Source organism: Triturus cristatus, chromosome 3_1, assembly GCF_964204655.1.
Source record: "Triturus cristatus chromosome 3_1, aTriCri1.1, whole genome shotgun sequence".
Classification (NCBI taxonomy): Eukaryota; Metazoa; Chordata; class Amphibia; order Caudata; family Salamandridae; genus Triturus; species Triturus cristatus.
The window spans coordinates 994,825,743-994,846,371 of NC_140583.1; the positions used below are offsets into that span (position 1 = coordinate 994,825,743).

At 43.5% G+C, this 20,629-nt stretch overlaps 1 protein-coding gene across 2 annotated transcripts in view; it reads right to left on the reverse strand.

The window, feature by feature from the left end:
- LOC146861374 (troponin I, slow skeletal muscle) overlaps positions 1–20,629 on the reverse strand; it is a 56,374-nt gene that overhangs the window by 24,486 nt on the left and 11,259 nt on the right. The window lies entirely within an intron of this gene.

Below are 20,629 nucleotides of genomic sequence, written 5' to 3' on the forward strand. Positions count from 1 at the left end.
GAACAAACTTATTTAACATTGATAAAGAAGAAGGTGTTGCTGAGGGAACCCCTTCCGGTTTCCGAATGGGTTACCACCCCAACTAGAGGGTCTGTATTTTTTCAATGTTTTACAACAGCTATTTCAGTTCTATGTCATTGATACATATGGATAACAGTCGCTATATAGAAAGGACACCGACAACACGTCCCTTCCAAATTACAATTCATTATCCATTTCTAAGTATATTTTGGGAGCATAGAAAAAACTTAATGGCTCCTAAAATGGGTTTAGTATATTGCAAAAAGCATTTTTATGGTCGCAAGCTCCAAAACCAAGCATTTGCGACCACAAAATTGCTTTGTACATTCGGTCACAAGTCTCTACTTTTCTCTAATGCTTTCACAGATCATCCTTCCTACAGCAGGCCTTAGCTCCCGCTGACTGTTGAGAGGTAGCCTTGACTTGTGTTTTACCCTTGTATGTAGTGAGGGAACACCACTAATTACAGTAAGCTGTTGACACGGAATTGGCTGCCACCATCTCTGGTATTATAAATGACCGTTGCTAGTGTTACCCAACTTAGGGCTACTCGTGCTAGTATACCAATGAAGGAAGTCTTGCAAGACCGGTTGTGGAGGGTTCGAACCTGTAATATGGTAATTGCATCAGTGTTTATGCAATCGGTGCATTAACCTACTAAGCTTCTGAAGCGGTTTCGTTGGTAAGACCACTGCATACAAATAATTAAATATATGATTGTCTCCCTCTGTTCTACATGCTGCTGGATGGGACTTCTAACAGTACTCCAGTAACCTTTCTGGCATCCTTCTAGGGAAGGGGATGGCTCAGTGGTAAAGGTACAGAACAGTGATCCGAGTGAACCTTCCAGTTACCTTAGGAAATGTGTTCTATGGGTACCTGGGTCTTATGTAAGAGACTCAGGTAGATAGAAAATTGTTATTAGTCATTTTTAAAGTAACAGCGCTTAAATGTTTGATTGATTCTAGGGCAAGGAACCACTGGCACGTCACCACGAGGCACGAGTGAGATTACTTATACTGGCAATAACGCAGTGGTGGCTGCTCCAATTTTGGGGTGGTGAGGCAACGCGGGGGGGGCGGGAGATGGGGTGGGGGAAAAGAATGAAAAGAAATAACTTATCTGCTCCTGCAGCCGCTGCCTCAGTGCTCCTCTTCCGGTGCTGGTCATGATGCACAGGCTCCCAAACGGCAATCATGGCGCTTCTCTTATGTTGGTAATACCAGCATGAGAGCAGTGCTGTGATTGGCCTGAGCGGGCTGACTTGATGCTCACTCAGGCCCAGGCAGCCTGGGGCTTTTCTACAACCCGGCTGTACAGCACAGCTATGTTGCACAAACATGAGTGCGCATGTCTGTTTGGCCAGCCTGAGACGGATAATAATTACAGAAATGTTGGATACCGTCTTTGGTCCTACGCTTAAAGGTGACAGTTCCCATTATAAGTTATAGGAAATAGCAAATATTTGGCTAAACATGACGTACAAATTCTGCGAAGATGTATGCAAGGACAATTATTAAAGTGTTTCGTTTTGATGGTCGCCTAGGGGCATGGCTTCATTATCCAGGGTTCTAAGCTATCTCAGGTCGTGACATACACTTTCACCAGATGCAAATTTTCACAGTCGTGGCTATAGCCAAACCTACAAAGCACACCAGAATATCATCACATTATGTTACACAGAATCTGTAAGTTGTCAATTTCTATTCTTGCTATGATGAGAAATCTGTTTGAGATTTAATGCCAGTTGAAATCTTAGTAGAATTATTTTGGCAATTGCTTATTGTGTACTTATTAAAGAAGAATGGAATGATCAGCTGTTTGGACCAGTGAACCGCAAATTTCACAACGTTTCAGGGGCGTGACACAATTCTGTTTTAAAAACCATGCTCATAGTACAATAGGAAAAAAAAAACATGTAATTGTGATTTTGTGAGAACTGTCACTGTGCAGATGTTTACCTAGCTTTTGGGGTGGGGTGTTCTGATTTAGTTCTCTCAAATAACTTTCATTGGCTCTGTTTTCTTTAAATTATTTACTTTTTCTTTTTAATAATAATTTTTGTCGAAGGTAAGACTCGAATCTGGCTGTAGCACCACATCCTCTCCCTTCTAAGGGGAGAGAAGTGATGGCACAGAGTGGTGGGGGTGGGTGTCAAGGCCGAGTTTCATTTTCTCTTTTTCGACATTTAGGACACGGAGGAGTGGCCACGTTATGTATAGCACATACAAAGCACTACACGAGTTAGGTTCCACCTACCTCAACAACTGTATCAGATTTTCACATTCCCACCAGATTCCTTGAGTCAGCAAACCTCCTGCTCACCACTGTCCCCTGCATCCGAAGAGCCAGATCCAGTGGCTGTGCCTTCGAGTACCTGGCTCTTGAAGTTGGAAAAGTACTATCCTTTCACATAGGGGCTGCCAGCTCAGTCTCAGATTCCTTGAGTCAGCAAACCTCCTGCTCACCACTGTCCCCTGCATCCGAAGAGCCAGATCCAGCGGCTGTGCCTTCGAGTACCTGGCTCTTAAAGTTGGAAAAGTACTATCCTTTCACATAGGGGCTGCCAGCTCAGTCTAAGAATTGTGGCAAAAACATTTAAAGTACAGCATCCCTGTTTTGATTAAGAATGAGTGTGAATCAGAATACGAATATAGAATCAAATGGGCTAGCTCGCTTTGCTTGCTGGCATTCAGTCTATGATTCCGCCTCACCAATTTCAAAGATCACAATTTCAAAGATCACCAGCCACCACTGCCTGCCTGTCCATATTTCTGCCTCGAAATACACTCTACGCCTGAAATTTAACCCCCAAAGAACAAAGATGGTCATTATTTAAACGTTATTTCAAATTTCTCAATTCACATACCTTTCTGGAGATCTGCATCTCAACACAAGATATGACACCTGCTGTCAGGAAACTTTGTAAGACTGACTGCACGAAGCAAGGATTGAGACATCCAACAAATGGGAGCCTCGTGAAAGCCAGCATGGTGGGGGCATGAAGTATAAGGATGCATTACTGCTAATTTTTGTAATACTGCCATTAGTGCTTTAAATGGAAAAAAATAGGTGCAGGTACTCACCAAATTGAGATGTGGACTAGGGGGTGGGGCTTGGGGTGGCTCTAGGGGGCGGAGCTATGGGCAGCACAAAGGGATCCGGCCAAGGGCACCATTTAAGCATTCATGCACGCAGACAGGGCATTCAGTACATGTATTTTAGAAATGCTTACATTCGTTTCTGCCCTCATTACTAAACCTTGATCCCACGTGCTGTGCTACAGCATCACTATCGCCACCTTCCTCCTCAATCTGGTTGCAAACAAGTGCTGCTGTAGTCTGCTATGCCAGCAGGAAGCTGCCTCTTTGATTTCCCGAGAGTCATGAGATATGCCTGTTAGCAGGCCCTGCTCTCACACCTACAGTGCTATGGACTACAAAGAGCCTGAGTGGACACTGCATCAGGTATCACAGTGTGAGTCTGGCCCCTCCCAAGCTTCCTGCCAACTCTGAATGAATGCCTAAGGGCCGCGGCTCAATTCACACATTAAAGGGGGAGATTAGCACTCGATCAGGAAAACGGACCCACTCGTTGTCAGCTGTGTTGCGCTTTTTTGTAAATGGCAATTTCACTGAGCTTGGCTTACATCCCCATGAGTACCAGTACTCTCTTTGGACAAAGAGAAGTTCAGGTACTCAAGCGCCGAAAATTTAGAAGTGCCGGTACTGAATACCAGTGAATACCGGCCCATTTAAAGCACTGGCTGCCATATATCACACATAGAGTTAAACCCCCAATACACTTATATTCATGTATTATTTCCACTAGGAACCACTCCAAAGAACACCATAAAATAGATTCCAATTAGTATTTGATATTAATAATATGTCTTTTTTTAAAAATCTTTATTATTGTTTGTGCCAGTAATGCCATCAATGACTATCAAACAAACACATAATATATGGGATAAAGTACTCCTGCCTTATGGTGTAAGGGTATTCCAAGTCACTAAGGAGTTTGATGACCAAATTAAGGAATGAGATTAAAGACCGAGTTCTTTTATAAGTTCACAGAACTCTGAGATAAATTGCAATATCCTTATCATGTACGTCAGGGGGTACTTTATTTCTAATACATGGCCACACCATCACCTTTCCTGCAAACCACTTAAATCCTTGGGGCCTCATCTACAAGAAAATGATGCAGCACTGCGCCGCAAGCCATTTAGCTGCGCCATGCTGCGTCATTTTCAAACCACAGGGATGTGTCGTATTAGCAACAATGCAACATAACCTGTGCTTGCCCCTGCACTGGCGCACAATTGGCTGCCATGTGCCAGTGCAGGCACCCTTGTGTCATTAATGGCATTTTCTTCTTTCTATGCGTGCTGCTTTCTGCAGCACGCATAGAAAGAGGAACAAACAGGGAGAAATAAAGTATTTCTCCTTGTGCCATTCCTATGCCTCCCCTGGGGAAGCATAGGATTTTGACGAATTCCCAGTTTTACAAAATGTTGTGTAAATCTGGAAATGCGTCTAGTTCCATGGATGTTGCGTGGGATCACCCACAGCAACACCCATGAACGCCCCTTTCAAGCAGAGTAATGTGTGAAAGGGGCCCATATTTACAAGACCATGAAAATTCACGCAGGGTGACTTTACGTGGCCTTGTAAATATGGGCAAGCCCATTGAGCTGCTTGTGTGTCAAGAAAAGTGATGCACCGGCGGCCCAATGGGCTTATAAATAAAAACCTTTGTGCTTGGCTCTTTCATATAAAAAAGTAAGCATGTTTGAAATCATGAAAAATAAAAATAGAATCTTTAGTGAAAAATTAAACATGTCAAAAAAGCTATTCGATATTTGTTGCAAAACAGATATTAAAATCAGTTTAATATAGCTTGGAATGTTTAGAAACACACAGAAAGATTCTAACTGTTCTATGATTACCTAAGGAGTGCAAAAAATAAATCTATTGCTATAAATATCTCCTGTTTGCTTCCCACTATACAGCTAGAAAAAGAGAGCAGAAGAAAGACAAGCCATGTTTCCTTTTCATTATTTAAACAGTTACTTTAATTAAGCACATGACCTGGTCTGCTTTTTCCCTCAACTGCTGGGTCCTGCAGCAGGCATTTGGACATCAGACTCAACAGCAATAGGTTATTGCATTTATTACGGTTGAGTGTATTATACAGAGATCATGCAGACAACTGGGCAAATATTCAAAGATGGTTCTGCTACACTTATGTGCAGTCAATTAACTTAAGCTTTAGCTGATCTGTACCTTCAAATCACAGACAGCGATCTGCAACCGGTACATTTAGTATCGCAATTCTTCTTGTAGATACTGTCATTGTGAGGAAAAATGTCAGAAATAATGCTTATGTGCTACTGCTAATGACCTCACGTGTCAGGACTGCTCATCCTGAGTCCAAACCCTATTTGCCACATCACCTTCTTGAATACACGCTCTCTTTGCTGTATCATTCCAAAGTCTCATTTGAGAGCTCTTTCCATTTCCAGAATTCCAGGTGGGCATGCAGTGCTTCTGAATTACCCAACCCCGATGTACAATTATTTAACTCCTCATCATGGTTCCTTAGCTGCCTCTGAATGGACAGACCTCATAATAAGAAAATATGCCATCAATGCTATGCCCAGCCTTCATGCCCCGTCCAGTGCACTGAGAGTTTCTGCAGTCTCTGCCTCTGGCTGTTTTTCCAATCTTATCACTGTGACATTTAGTTGTATATACATGCCAGACTGCCCCAACACACTCTTCTAACACTGCATGTGAGGCATCATCTGGAGGATGACAAGCACAACATTTTATGGAAGCACAGTCCCACAGCACTCCAGCACATGTCCTCTAGGCACACCTGTCAGCCTTCCAAGGCATTCTGGTCTCTGTAGTCTTCTTATCAATATTCCACAACTCACTAGTGTTGAATGGGAAGGGCTGGGGAGGCTCAACAGGGACTAGAATGCCTAGGGAGGCTCACTGGTGTGCCTAATAAAGTATAAGTGCTGGAGATCTGAGGGACCGTGATGCATAAAATGTTGTGTTTAAAATAGGGAGTTTTTTGAGCTCATGGTCAGCATCCCACTTCCTCCCTCGTATGTACACCAAAATTGACTTTAGGAGCAGCATGGCCCGCAACCTAAAACTTTAAAAGGTATGGACTATAGTTTTCCTGAAGATTTCCTAGGACAATGAAGTGCAGATACAGAGGCAGTCCAGAAATTTCTGAGCAATGTTTAGGCTGCAAGAATAGATTTTTTAAAAATATTTCTAATAAAATTAAAGTAAAAAGTAACAAACATATATATAACCAACACACATGTAATCTGATTAATTGAATTTACTATTCCCTCTTCAATCTATGAAACAGTCAGAAACGTGCAGGACGTTGGAGGGGTTAGATTTACTATTCAGGGAAATTGATGGACTCGAGAGGTGGTTTCCCATTCTAATGTAAGCAGAAACATTAAACCTTTTAACAAAATATTTAAATAACTAAAAATAAAATGATTAAAATATATAAATGAATAAACATAATGTATTTTGTATATGATAATAACATGTAATTTAACATTCAAAAAATGGCATTCAAAATAAATAGCAAAACACACAAGATGATGGACGGAATGTTGCACATTGGCAAAACATTCACCCCCAGTCACAGATCTGGGTTTAATCCATCGCTATTTTGCTCACCACGCCACCCCAGTTCAGACATGGCCATATGCAAACCAATCTTGACCCTGTGCCTCATGGGAACAGTCCAGCCCGAACTGCCAAGCCATGTCTTCCCTGGACCGGAATCAAGCATCCTAGGACCCAGGACCGGCTTTAGGGCGGTGCGACCGGTGCCACCGCACCAGGTGCTGGCTTCCTGGGGGCGCCGTGTTTGCAAGTTTATTATGTTTTTGAAGCACCTTCTGCAGCGTTCCTTTCCTCTGGCAATTACCAGGCCTCACAAAAATGTCATGATAACTCCTGTGATTAATTATCTTCCTGGAGAGAGATCAGTGTTTTGTATAGTTGAGGTTTTGACCTCTGTGAAGTTAGTGCAGAGGGTTAATATGCCTGCTGCAAAGAATGTGCACCAAGTTGATTACAGAGTGCATAGAATGTGAACAGATCAGCAGGTTACTGCTTTTAAAAGAGACATCCTTTTGTTACTTGAAATTTATAACTTAAAGTCCTAATATTCAACAGTGAGCTATTAACTTTCATCATAGAGCTGCATACACACTGCAAAGCATACATTAGAAAATTGATTAATGTTGCATAAAGGGTTAATTTTACTAGAAATTGATTCTTATTATTAAAGAAAACTCCCAACTATGCGGTTTCTTTTTCGAGTGTGTGCGTCTCCACACCAAGCACTCTTAAACTATACTGCCTACCAGTATGGATGACATGTGACTCCTACACTTTTAGTCCTTTGGCTTATGTAAACATTTCCTATACTCTGATTTAAAACACATATGATTGATTGTCTCTGTGTAATGTGTGCGTGATGCAAAGTGCTCTGACACCCTACACTGGTATGAGTGGTGCTATATAGCTAATTCAATGTATCTGAGAGTGTGTGGTTATGGAGACTGTTAAAGGGTGCTAGTGAGAGAATCCGTGGTGGAGGTGGACATTTGGGGGCGCCAACAAACATTGTCGCACAGGGCTCCACTAGCGCTAAAGCCGGCCCTGCTAGGACCGGTTTTGGGGTTTCACCCCTCTTCAAGCCAGGATAGCTTGACTCCAGTGGCGTAGTGAGCACGGGACCCACGTCTGGGCATACCCTTCCCACATAGGGCGAACCGCAAAACACACAAGATGATGGACAGAATATTGCACATTGGCAAAACATTCACCCCCAGTCACAGATCTGGGTTTAAACCATCGTTATTTTGCTCACCACGCCACCCCAGTTCAGACATGGCCATATGCAAATCAGTCTTGACCCTGTGCCTCATGTGAACAGTCCAGCCCGAACTGCCAAGCCATGTCTTCCCTGGACCGGAATCAAGCATCCTAGGACCGGTTTTGGGGTTTCTCCCCTCTTCAGCCAGGATAGCTTGACTCCAGTGGCTTAGTGAGCACGGGACCCACGTCTGGGCATACCCATCCCACATAGGGCGAACAGCAAAACACACAAGATGATGGACGGAATGTTGCACATTGGCAAAACATTCACCCCCAGTCACAGATCTGGGTTTAATCCATCGTTATTTTGCTCACCACCCCACCCCAGTTCAGACATGGCCATATGCAAATCAGTCTTGACCCTGTGCCTCATGGTCAGAGTCCAGCCCGAACCGCCAAGCCATGTCTTCCCTGGACCGGAATCAAGCATCCTAGGGCCGGTTTCGGGATTTCACCCCTCTTCAGCCAGGATAGGTTGACTCCAGTGGCGTAGTGAGCACAGGGGGGGGGGGCACAGGGTCAAGATTGATTTGCATATGGCCATGTCTGAACTGGGGTGGCGTGGTGAGCAAAATAGCGATGGATTAAACCCAGATCTGTGACTGGGGGTGAATGTTTTGCTAATGTGCAACATTCCGTCCATCATCTTGTGTGTTTTGCTGTTCGCCCTATGTGGGAAGGGTGTGCCCAGACGTGTGTCCCGTGCTCACTACGCCACTGGAGTCAAGCTATCCTGGCTGAAGAGGGGTGAAACCCCGAAACCGGTCCTAGGATGCTTGATTCCGGTCCAGGGAAGACATGGCTTGGCAGTTCGGGCTGGACTGTTCCCATGAGGCACAGGGTCGAGACTGATTTGCATATGGCCATGTCTGAACTAGGGTGGCGTGGTGAGCAAAATAACGATGGATTAAACCCATATCTGTGATTGGGGGTAAATGTTTTGCCAATGTGCAACTTTCCGTCCATCATCTTGTTTGTTTTGCTGTTCGCCCTATGTGGGAAGGGTATGCCCAGACGTGGGTCCCGTGCTCACTACGCCACTGGAGTCAAGCTATCCTGGCTGAAGAGGGGTGAAACACCGAAACCGGTCCTAGGATGCTTGATTCCGGTCCAGGGAAGACATGGCTTGGCAGTTCGGGCTGGACTGTTCCCATGAGGCACAGGGTCAAGACTGATTTGCATATGGCCATGTCTAAACTGGGGTGGTGTAGTAAGCAAAAGAACGATGGATTTAACCCAGATCTCTTGACTGGGGGAGAATGTATGCATTGTCAGCATTCCGTCCATCATTTGTTTGTTGTAACGCTTTTCGCCCTAAGTGGGATGGGTTTTCCCAGACGTGGGACCCGTGCTCACTACGCCACTGGAGTCAAGCTATCCTGGCTGATGACGGCTGATAGCCAGAAACCGGTCCTAGGATGCTTGATTCCGGTCCAGGGAAGACATGGCTTGGCAGTTCGGGCTGGACTGTTCCCATGAGGCACAGGGTCAAGACTGATTTGCATATGGCCATGTCTGAACTGGGGTGGTGTGGTGAGCAAAATAACGATGGATTAAACCCAGATCTGTGACTGGTGGTGAATGTTTTGCCAATGTGCAACATTCCGTTCATGATCTTGTGTGTTTTGCTGTTCGCCTTATGTGGGAAGGGTATGCCCAGACGTGGGCCCCGTGCTCACTACGCTACTGGAGTCAAGCTATCCTGGCTGAAGAGGGGTGAAACCCCGAAACCGGTCCTAGGATGCTTGATTCCGGTCCAGGGAAGACATGGCTTGGCGGTTCGGGCTGGACTGTTCCCATGAGGCACAGGGTCAAGACTGATTTGCATATGGCCATGTCTGAACTGGGGTGGCGTGGTGAGCAAAATAACAACGGATTAAACCCAGATCTGTGACTGGGGTGAATGTTTTGCCAATGTGCAACATTCCCTCCATCATCTTGTGTGTTTTGCTATTCAAAATAAACTCACATCGCTCCTTACTATCCAAAAAAAACACAAGCACCCCCAAAAACAAAAAAGTATTACTGACACAATAATAGTATTTATCACACTAAAGAAGGGGAGAGGGGTTCACAACTCTACTCCAACCCTAATAAATGCAAGATTGTACACACCCAAGAGGAGTAGAAATAGTAAAAAGGAAATGGTCTCAGTGGTGGCACGTGCACAGTGTAAAAATACTGCCCTCATTTGAAGCCATATCATAATGGGATCACCGAAAGAAAAGTGCGGTGAAGGTTAAAACTAACTCGGAGGTATCCCTATTCAAAATGTATTCCTTGACCCTCCGGCCAGGGTTAAAAACGTGAAGGATGGTGGTGACAGGAAAGAGTAAGGAAATCCTGCACCCCTCCTTACTGCCAGTATGTCAACATGTTTCTGCCGTATAGTGCCCACAGTTATAGGTCACACCGACTTTCATCAGGACCTTTCTTGATCCCACTGGTGTAATGAGGCACTCGATACCAAGATATGGTATTCCTCAGAACCAGTTGTTCCCAACAAAGAGGTCACCCCTATGTAACTTGCTCTCGTTTTACGAGTTTCACAAATAATAGAGCCAAAAATTTCAAGAACGAGGGAGAGCCCGCCTGTAGTCACACATTCGTCAAGGTAGGTGCTCTGCTCCAACTTTCCTCGATTCTTTTGGTGATCCCATTATGATTTGGCTTTAAATGTTTGTATAGTTTACATGTTTGTATTGTTTTCCCCTCCCTTTTTCTCCACCGCAGGCGTTGGTCTGCGCGGGGTTGTACTGCAGCAAAGCCCGATAATGAAGCATGTCACAACTTTGTGAGTGAGGGCAGTATTTTCACACTGTGCACGTGCCTCCACTGAGACCATTTTCTTTTTACTGTCTCTACTCCTCTTGGGTGTGTAAAAATAATAGCATTAGCATTAAAATTGTAACCAAATAAAAAGAATACAACTTAGAACCAATAATAAACATAAAATACATGTACAATTGACGTAATGAAATACACTTATTAACGGATTATCAATTATTTCAAATACTTCAAATAAATCACATAACAAGTAATCAATTCAACAATTTACATAATTAATTACCAAATAAAATATTGGTTTAAAAATTGCAAAAAAATATTTTTAAATTAAAATAACTTTTAATCCTATTCCCCTATTAACCCAGCAGCCCACGGGAGAACATGCATGGTGGCCGGCTAGAAGTCGTTGCGGAGGCTCCCAGAGTCACAAGTTTTTTTGTTTTGCTGGTTTTTCAGGGAAACTCACCGTCTGCTTGAGTCGATGATTCGTTTTTCTTTCTGCTTCCTCCTCTTGCCCCGTGTTGGTGGGCTGTGTGTGCGCTAGTGGTGTTAGCGGGATCACCCGGCCGGGACTCCTGCTGGGCTCGAGCAGCTTGTGAGCTCAGCAGAGGGTGGAGGGCGGTTGCCCATCGCTCCACCCAGGGGAGTTCTGGTAGAGGTAGCACAAGAGCAGGAGGCTCCTCGACTAAACTGGAATGCTGTGAAGCCATTGAGACCTCGGAGAGCGCAGGTCAGGCCCCAGCAAAGGAGGAGGCATTGTATGGGGATTGGAAGCTTGGAGAAAAGACAAAAGAGATAATACTTTTTCTAAAAATCAGGCATTTTCAGCTAATAAGCAAAAGGTGGATAGCCTGGTGATAAAAAGGAGGTCAGCCCAACGGTACACAGTGGCCACCCAGGCATTAGATAATGGGGTGGAGGCACTGAAAGGTAACACACCTCAGAGCAGATATCATCTTAGAAGCCTAGCGGCAAGAGATTCTATTCTGGCTCAAAGTAATACGCAGTTTAAGTTGGCGAAGCGTAATATAGCAGGGATTGATCCAGATAAAAAGCCCACAGTATCAAAGCTAGAGCACGTAAGTGCCGAAGACTGGCTTAGCCCTAGGAGGAGAAGACACAGGAGAATAAAAGCAGATATCCAAACACAGTTTTTAAAAATTAAGCCTTCACTACGAACTTTCTTTAAAGTGGTGCCAAAAACCATAATATTAAAAAAGCCGATCGTAGCCCCTCTAAGGAATGGTTCACATTCTCCACAAGAAGAGGCTGTCATACGTCCGAATAGGATTCAGGCGTTGGCAAGTGTTCCACAGTTACCAGAAGTAGTCACCTCTAGCATTCTGAGGTTGGAGGAAGAGAATCTAATGTTTACTAAAGGCATGGATCCCCCGTCCCGTCGGGCAGGAAGCCCTCAGATGGGACCAATACCATACGGTGACTCAGTTCAACAGTCTGACCAGGCGGTGGAAACCAATTTAGTAGTTGTCTCCCAAACTCTATCACAGTCCCAATCAGTCTCAGACTTAATCCAGCTAGAAACATCCGAAGTCATGAGTAGATTTGAAACCTCCGAGATGGAGATCAGGCCAGCTTGTTATAAGCTGGAAAGGAAGTTAGAGGATCTCGCAGCTAGGACTTCACTGCTGGAAACCTCAGTCAGAGATTTGACTCTTCAATCGGAGGCTAATAAGAAAGAGATTTTGCTTTTAAGAGGCAACTAAGTGATTAATAAAGAAAAACTGGAGTCTTTGGAGAACAACCAAAGAAGAAACAACCTCCGTTTGATAAGAGTTCCTGAGAGGGCAGAAGGGGATGATGTGAAATAGTTTGTGGAAAGACTGATTAAAAAAGGAACCAATACCGACTGTACAGAACAAGATTTCATAAATGACATGCAGAGGGCCCACAAAGACCCATTCAGGTTAGCTCCAAATAAAACAAAGCCCAGGAAGATTTTGGTCTATTTCCATACTTATAAAATCAAGTAAGAAATTCTTACAAAAGCCCTAAAAATGTAGAGACTAACAGTTGATGGCATCAGCTTTGAGATAAGGCCTGACAAATCCCGGATCACGGCTAAAAAACAATGGGAGTTTGGTAAACTGATCAACTCTTTAAATTTGGGTGCCACAGCACAGCTGAGATTTCCTGCCAGCTTGCACGTAATGTATAATAATAAGATGCAGAATTTCCGACGAGTAGAGGAAGCAGAGGAATTTATTAAATTCATCTCTGAAGCAGGGATAAGTTAGTGAGGACCTTGGGTGAAGGTATCCACTAATCTCCCCCCCTCATTCTTTTTTCCTTTCTTGTGCTGTTTGTTTTGTCTGTTTTATCTCTCTTTTGTTTTTGAGCAGACATAGTGAAGTGGATAGCTTTAGTGATACAAAATTTAGTAAGATGTTATGCTTCTTGTGACTCTGGGGGGGGGGGCCTCTAAGGCTTAAGCCAAGATGGAGGTAGAAGGAGGATTCTCCAGGGTGGGGGGGGTTTGTTCACGGGTAGGGTTGGATTCACTGGGTGGGCAGCAGTGGGGGGAAAAAAATATGTCCTCTTCGACCAAATTGAAGCTTCAGTTTCCTCGTGGTACTCAGTGTATGGAGTAAGAGATGAGTGCAAGCCAGAATGTGGACAAAGAGATTTTATCTTGGAATGTGAACAGGCTTATAGTTAAGCATAGGAGAGAAAATATCTTGCAATATTTGAGAGATGCCCCTGACAATATTATAATTCTCCAAGAAACCCATTTGACTTGAGTGGAAATGAGAGATTTTTAAATCTAGAAAGTGGGTGCAAAAAGTCATCTTTTCTGATCAACAATTAACTATAAAAGGGGTGGCAATTTTGGTAAAAAAATAACCCCTATTTTACAATAGAGGACAGCAGAGTGGACAAGGCTGGCAGATGGGTTATTGTTAAATTAAGGTGTTACCATCAGGTATACTCTATAGCCGAATACTATGGTCCTAACTTAGACGATCATGCCTCGTTCAGTAATCTGTTGACAGAGCTCCTAAATGTTACCGATCAAATCCTCCTAGCTGGGGATTTCAATGTAGTGCTTGATGGGAACTTAGACCGCTCTTCTATAAGTAGAGCTGTAACAAATAATAGGATGCGGTCCTTGATAAAAAACTTCTATCAAACAGCTAGGATGGTTTGATATATGGAGAGAGAAAAAGGGCGTCTTGAAGAGCTTTACATTTAACAATAAAAAATATGGTCACCAGTCAAGAAGTGATTTCTTTCTGATTAACCAAGACTTAAAGGATCAGGTTCAAGAAGTCAGCCATGTAGGATCGCACTTGTCAGACCACTCTGCTGTAACTCTAGTGTTAACTCTCTCAAAGATTACAGTGCAGAGGAGATAGACAATGGATCGCACTATATCATTGGATGAAGCTGTAGTTGAGAATCTTGGTCTAGAGTCCCAGGAGTTTTTCGTGGCCAACATAGATAGCACACCATTAGGGGTCATCTGGGATGCATACAAGGCTTTTCTGAGGAGGAAAATAACCTCTATCCAATTCTATGAAAGCAAAAAATATAGAGCTGAGGTTGTGGAAATTGAGAGTAAAATACAGTGGCTGGAACAGCAGTTATTAGCGAGTGGGGCAGAGCAGGGGCAGGGGCCGTTACAAACCTCTCTTCAAGTCCTCAAGATGGATCTCATAGGGGTAGTCGAAGACAGACTACAGAAAAGATGGCAAGCAAGTAAACTTGCCCTTTTTGAATATGGAGAAGAGTACGGCAAGTTACTAGCTTGGAAAGTGAAGAATGATCAGGCAAGATGCTTCATAAACTCTCTTCTAACAAGGGAGGGTATGGAAGAGGCTTTTCTAAACCATTTTGAGGAGGTATATCTGGAGGAATTAATAACAACGGAGGAAGAGGTGGAGGGCTGGTTAGATCAGGATGCTCCCCGCTTAGTCAGCGAAGTTAATGGAGATGTAATAAATAGTACTATCTCAGAAGGCAAGATCAGGAACTCAATTATGGCAGGGAAATCAGGGAAAGCAGCAGGTCTGGATGACCTTCCCTCCGAGATTTATAAAAAACTGGGGGAATTTATTATACCAGTAATGGCAAGCCTGTTCTCAGCTATATTTGAGAATGGAAGGGAGATCCCTACTTCCTGGAACAAGGCCATAGTGACCTTGATTCTAAAATCAGACAAACCACCCAAAGTTTGTGACTCCTACAGGCCCATTTCACTACTGAATTGCGATTATAAAATCTTAGCAAAAATACTTGCAGAAAGGTTGAATGGGTTTTGTGAGGGGAAGGGGGATTAAAAATCTTACATTTAACTTAATCGGAGTAAAAGACATAGCATCTGTCTATAAAGTTCCCCTAGCAGTTATTACCTTGGATGCGACTAAGGCCTTCAATAGGGTGAATCGGCCCTATCTCCAGAAAATTTTAAGGTTAACTAATTTGGGTAAAAACCTCTGCAGGTCTATAGAACTGATATATAAAAACCCAACAGCCAGGGTTTTGGTAAATGGAATTCTTTCAAGGCCACTATCCCCCCTTGTATTTAACCTATATATCGAACCCTGAGCAGTGAAAATCCGAAATCATGAAGGAATACTTCCTTTCAGGTTTAGGGGATGGGAGAGAAAGGTGGGACCATATGCGGACGATTTAATGATCTAAACTTTCGACGTATGTACTTCTTTGCCCCTTGTATGTGAGCTGTCATCAGAATTTGGGCATATTTCAGGCTTTGAAGTGAATGAGAACAAAACGGTGATAATGGGCTGGAACACCAATCTACAGCAGGCATGCATTAAAAGGGAAATGAGATACTTAGGTATTTTAATTCACACAAAACATAGAGACAATTCCGGAAGTTAATTTCCAAAAAGATAGTGAGGAAGTGGGGAAGCTACTACTAAATTGGTCTCATCTCCCTTTAACAATCTATGGTAGAGTAAACTTTGTGAAGATGACGATTCTCCCTAAGCTTACTTTCCTATTTCAGAACATCCCAATGGTTTTTAAGGAAGATTGGCTTAGAAAAGTATAGTTCAAGATTAGCAGCTTTAATTGGGCCTCGAAGGGGGTTCGAATTGCATGGAAAAAGCTTAGACGGAAGTACAATAAGGGGGGTTTGAGGTTGCCTGATTTATCCTATTATGCCTGGATCCTTCTGTAAAAGGAGGGAAGATGCTCTTTAATGAACCGGATGAATCCGATATTGTGAAAATGTTTAGGGCAATGTTATCCAATATGAAATGGGGTGAGCAAGGTTTCATACACAAATTTGGAGACCCCAGATTTTTCAAAGAAGTGCATCTCAAGACTCTACAGTGTTTTGCAGTTACATGGCATAAAATTAGAAAAGAGGTCAAACTCAGTTACTACAGTGGATTGACACCAATTTGGTACTCCCCGGGTTCTCCAGAATGGTCTAAAGGAAGTCTGCACGTTGCATTAAGGGAAACAGGGAGAATGACCTGGGGCCAACTGGTCGATAACAGAAGTCTGATTCCTTGGCATATGGGGCAGGAGATTACAAGCAACAGGCTATCAAGATTCAAGCATCTTCAAATAAAAAGTTGGAGTCTTTCTGTTGGGGCGAACATTGGTTCTTCAAATGATCTGGAGTCCTTGATGGCCGGTAATGTCACAAGAAAAAAGGAGGTGGACAATTGCTACTGGCTTCTGGTGGACCTATCAGATGGCGACTTAAGATTACCAACAGACCTGTGGGGAAAGAGCTTGCCGGGGATGCAGCTAGAAGACCTATACCAAAAACAACGTCTCAACCAGTAATCATTTAAGAAAGACTGTTACATAAAGTGCATGAATCACTAGGGGAGGAAAAAGGAAATAGGGAGACCATGGGTTTGAGGATAAGGTTTGTTATTTGCAGGTAGTTATAACAGCACTACATTACAATTAGATTGAGGTAACCATACAACCAAATGTGCACTGAACGTGCTTGCGTAAGTGACAAGTGCAGTGACACAAGTGATGAAGGCAGCGTGATACGGTGAAAAACAGTAAAAACAAACAATCATCTGGGAATCAAAATTATAACTTAGGTAAATACAGCAAAAATTCCTTTAAGTTAATTTGAATTGATCCCATGGAGGCCGTGGATGATGATGCAAAGTCGACGGTGTTTCGACCTATTCAAATTAAGGTCATCATCAGGACGATGGTTAAAAATTCATTGTTAGTGCTGTGTGAGAAAGAGTGGAAAAGGAAATGAGGTAAGAATAAGAGGACTCCTAAGATGGGTGTACGGGAGAAGGAATGGCAACAGGTAAGTAATTATCACCTAATAGCACAAGGAGTATCAATCAAAAAAGGAATCCAGCAGAGAGAATCAATCAAGGCAGGAAGAGGCAGCGAAGGGCAGTTAAATTGCTGGGGATGGAAGAGAATGCCAAGTTAATAACCATTGGAGAGCCACACTAATTGGGAGATTTGAAGAGGGATCCAAAAGATACCTCAGTATGCAGTACGTCAATTCTGCGATGGAATGGTGTAGGATTAGGAATCTAGAATGAAAAGAGGGGGTGGCGGGGGGTATTGGGGACAAAAGAAAAAGGCAGGGGATGAAAACGGGCATAAGGCTGGTTAGTCTGAGAAACTAAATAAGGGGCTTGCGTTAGTTAATTAAGATCAAAGCGTGCTGAGCCTTACCTCGGCGTGCGGAGAATACTTCCAGGAATGGAAAAGATCCGATTAGGTAGGACAGGCGCCCAAAAGTGGCGTACGGGTGTCAAAGGAATCAATCAGGCTTGTGAGGGGGAGCTCCCGCGTCCACGTATACTTTGAGGCAGCGTGGGTATTGGAGTGAATCGGGCTCTTCAGGGGAATAAATCCATGGGGACGAGTTAAGTGTCCACGCTTACTGAGAGGCGGCAAGGGTATTAGTGCCGGAACTAGGGACTTCCGGGTCACGTGGTACAGAAGACCCTAGCGTGAGTCTGATCACAGGAGCCAGTGCCCCGGGGGACTGAAGAGGGAAGCATGCCTCAAGAAAGATGGCAAAAATAAGGAGCAGCGGTCTGAAGGAGAACATTAAAAAGAGGTCAATGCAGACCGTGTATGGTGCTGGAAATAATTTCAATTAAATTATAAATTCAAAGATAAATGTTTGTTTAAGGACCCAATAAGAAAATAGTGAAATTGCAGGTAATGTGATATCTTCAAAGAGCTTCAGGGAACTGAGTACGTTTTGGAATTTGAAAGGTACATCATCAATCAAAACGGAACAAAGCATGTAGAACGTTTTGTACAGAAAGGATTAACAGCACATGAAGGCATAAGTTGTGTTGTACATGCACAGTTGTGACACGGTGGTATGAGTGATGTGAACATGTCAACAAGAATGATCGATATATTGATTAAAGGACACATTGATTGAAAGGAAACAAATTCAGTACAGGAAGAAGCCGTTTGAAGCATGTATGCATCTATGTACATGGTGAGCTAGTGAGGAAGGGTATGGTTTGGGTTAAAAGGAAACATATTCAGTACATGAAGAGACCGTTCGATGCATGTATACATCTAAGCACATGGAGAGCTAGTGAGGAAGGGTGTAGTTTTAGGATGTTGTGATAACTGTATTCCATTCATCAAGGGAATTTAACCTGTGGGTCACAGAGTTGCAGCGTTCGATCCACCTGCATTCGCATTTATTCAGTAGGAGTTGTAGGTTACCGCCCTGAATGGGTAATTGAGGGCGGTCATTGACTTGCCATGTCAGAGTGGTTGTGTTCTTTGAAATGTGACACTAAAGGTGCAGTTTCAACGTTGCATCTAATACGGCTTTTGTGTTGGGTTATACGCTGTTTTACCGTTTGGGTTGTCTGACCAATATACAATAAATCGCAATGGTAGCGTATTGCATAAATGACATTGGTGGTCCAACAATAGGAGAAATATTTCAATTGGTAAGTACGATCAGTGGTCACAAAAACTTTAGTGTTACTAGTCAGATCACAAACACTGCATGTTTGACATTTGAAGTGGCCTATGATGGTGGGGAGCCCCCACATGGAGGTCACAGATGGCGGTACCCTTATCTTTCTGGGGCCATGTGATGGCATGTACCAGCTTATCCGAGAGGTTGTTTCCTCTTTTGTAAGAGAACAAAGGGGGTTCTCTGAAAGGTCCAAAGGTACGAAGTAAGGCACAGTTTTTTTTTAATTATGTTACTAATCTTGTTACTGGAGGGGCAATAGGTGGATACAAACGCGATTTGTGGATTAGTACGTTTGGTGGATGGTGTCAAGAGTGTCTCCCTATGGCTGTACCATGCTCGCTTAGAGGCTCTTTTAACTGGGTGTTTTGGGTAGCCTCTACTGGTCGATTTTTCAGAAAAGATGGCCGCTTCTCAGAAGTAATCTTTATGCCATTTGCAGTTCCTCCTGATACGGAGGAACTGTCCGTAGGGTAGGCCATCTCGCAGGCCTCGGGGGTGGTAGGTAGTGTACAATAACAAGGTATTGCACTCTGTAGGTTTTCGGTAGAGTGTAGTACTGATCAAACTATCCTCTTGGTGGAGCGTGAGATCCAAGAATGGTAGGTCATTTTTTCTTATGTCAGATGTAAAGGTGAGATTCCATTGGCAGATGTTAAGCCAAGCGATAAACAGGGTTAACTCATCTTGTTGGCCGTGCCAGAGGAGAAGAACATCATCAATATAACAGCGTCATAGTGCGATGATACTCAAGAAAGGGCTCTGGATGGATAAGACTTGGGTGGTCTCAATATGGTGGACATACAGGACAGCAAAGTTTGGGGCAAAACAGGCGCCCATTGAGACTCCTTTCAGTTGGAGATAAAAGGTGTTGTTATAAAGAAAGTAGTTGTTGGTAAGGGCAATGTGAAGCAGGTCAATGATAAATTCAGTGGGGATGCGAATGGGTCTGGGTTTCGTGTCCAACAATTCTATGTCAAGTCCAGCCGTAAGGTCTGTCTCAGCAGTGAACGGGAAGTCCTCAATGATATTAATCAAATGGGTACTGTCACGGGCAAAAGTGTTGGTAAGAGGGACAAACTCTTTCAGAATCAAGTCAATGTACTTGCCAGTGGATTCCAGGATGGAACCGCAACCAGACACAATCGGGCGGCCTAGTGGTTCAGAGGGATTCTTATGAGATATTGGCAGTACATAGATTACTGGTGTTCTGGGGTGAGGATTATTAAGGAACGCATGTTCCTTTTTGGAAAGAATGGCTGAAGGAAGTGCCTGATCAGTAGCCGTCAATATTTTGCGTCGAATGTTTGTGAGTGGGTCCGAGGGCAAAGTCTGATAGTGTGCAGGGTTGTTCAATTGCCGTCTTATTTCAGCACCGTATTTGTCGAGATCCATGACCACTATGCCACCGCCTTTGTCTGGGGATTTTATAACCTATGGCAAGTATCCTGTAACATTCTTTACTCCACGGTGCGTGCTGCAAATTTAAGGAGGAGCCACCTTTTCTGTCTTCACAGGGTTTTTTGGACTCCGCTTAGTCTTTCCAAACTGGGTAAAGGCCACACGCCAAGATGTCATAAATGTGGCCAGGAAAAGGGGGATGATGTGCACATGTTTCTGGAGTGTCCCAAGATCCAAGGTTTTCGGTTAGACTCGAGTAATTGTATGTCTGTGATACTCAGTGAGACACTTCAGGTGAGCAAACCTCTTGTTTTTTTTGGGTTCCCGGAATTTTACAAATTTCTTTCAGCTAACACAAGAAAGTTTTTTTTTATTTGATGTTGCTTGCTCGTCGAGAAATATGTAAGAACTGCATCAAATCCACCCCCAACCAAGGTGGATTGGATGATTTCTGTAAAATATATAATCCAGTTAGATAGGGCATTAGAAAGTAAGAGGGATGAGTTTTGGGTTCCATATGAAAACTAGGTAAAATCCT